Source organism: Dendroctonus ponderosae, unplaced genomic scaffold, assembly GCF_020466585.1.
Source record: "Dendroctonus ponderosae isolate FM_Combo_2020 unplaced genomic scaffold, Dpon_F_20191213v2 Dpon_F_20191213_1, whole genome shotgun sequence".
NCBI lineage: Eukaryota > Metazoa > Arthropoda > Insecta > Coleoptera > Curculionidae > Dendroctonus > Dendroctonus ponderosae.
Window position 1 is genome coordinate 40,078,705 of NW_026017110.1, and position 1,735 is coordinate 40,080,439.

The window sequence follows — 1,735 nt, forward strand, 5'->3', positions numbered from 1 at the left end:
CGCCTAGACGAGTCCGGTAGTACCTACGCGACATCTTTTACTCAGAGCAACGGCTCTTCGAGCAAGTCGGTTTTTCGGTGCATCCAGCAAGTGATTAGTTTTTATAAAGTCAGTGAGCTTGTGATCGGGGCCCCCTAATTCAACCCCCGCACCACGTGCTGACCCGCAGCGCTTGTTCCAGCATCAACCTGTTTCTATTTTTTGGACCGCGTGTTTTTCCCTCCGTTTAAGGAACCACGTGCAGCCCCTGCAACGCCCGGCATCTCAGACCGCGTGCTTTTGCACTTCTTTTACAGGACCCCGTGCAGCCCCTGCAACGCCCGGCATCTTGGACCGCGTGCTTTTGCACTTCTTTTACAGAACCACGTGCAGCCCCTGCAACGCCCGGCATCTTGGACCGCGTGCTTTTGCACTTCTTTTACAGGACCACGTGCAGCCCCTGCACGCCCGGCATCTTGGACCGCGTGCTTTTGCACTTCTTTTACAGAACCACGTGCAGCCCCTGCGACGCCCGGCATTTTGGACCGCGTGCTTTTGCACTTCTTTTACAGAACCACGTGCAGCCCCGGCGACGCCTGGCCTTTTGGACCGCGTGCTTTTGCCCTCCTTTTACAGGACCACGTGCAGCCGGCATCCTGGACCGCGTGTTTCCCCTTCGACACCGTGTGCTCAAACAGTGATTCCTTGTGTGCGAACTATACCGCGTGTGCAACCCATAATCGGTGAACAGTGAAGTGATCGTGCCCTTAACGGATTATTTCCAGTCTACAAGAGCTTCTAAGTAGTAAGTCCTTTTGGGTTATTGGATAAGGTGCAGTAGAACTGTGTCCCTCATTTATCTTCACCACGGCCACCCTGCTCGATTACTAATCTTAAGGCCATCAGCCGCTCCTCGACTCGATTAACTCTCGCTATTTCATTTACTCTCGTTATTTTGATTTACTCTCGTTATCTCAAATTAACCTCACCCCCCTTGTAAATTAGGGGTTTTAAAAATTAATTTACTGGCATCCCTGGACACAAGGCCCTCAGCCTGCTATCTAATTTTCTTTTCGGCTCTATCGCCAGCTCATCAGAAGCAAATTACCCCTAACCTCCGATCGAGGCACTCTGCCGTATCGGTTCTTCGTTCGCTGAATCCGATCACCAACATTCCCGGTTCTGGGATCATTCTTTTTAGGACCCTTGCTCCCCTCACTACCATGTTCCCCCTTCCCATTTAAGTCGCCAATGATGACAAGTACCACTTAAGGCTTGCCGTCGTGAGCCCGGTCAGTGGAACACCCGTTGTGGGTAGCTGAGGTGATCCTTTCCCCCTGCTCCTTCCCCTCGAACGCGAGTGTTGGGATCGCGACAGGGAAGCGTAAACAACCTGGTCAAGCCAGGGTAGCCGTCCCCCCCTGCTAGCCATTTTCAGCGTAATTTTAAGAGAACATTTTATTGGGTGCATTTTCCATACATATATTTTCCTCCCCCCTTCCGTGCTCGCGCGTTGCACGGGAATTCTGGTTATTCCCTTGCCCGCCCACCGTCATGGAGCGGGATTTCCGCGAGTTTCTTAAACTCACAACTGGTGGGGAAGACGACCACGCCAGGGACACAACTTCCGCGGAATCCGCGGTAACCCAAATAATAACCCATAAGGAAGCAACCGAGTGCGGGGCATCAATTCCGTCGCCCCCGCATTCGGCCACGAGCGAGTGCTTCGGCTTTGCCCCTACCCCTCGGCACGTCA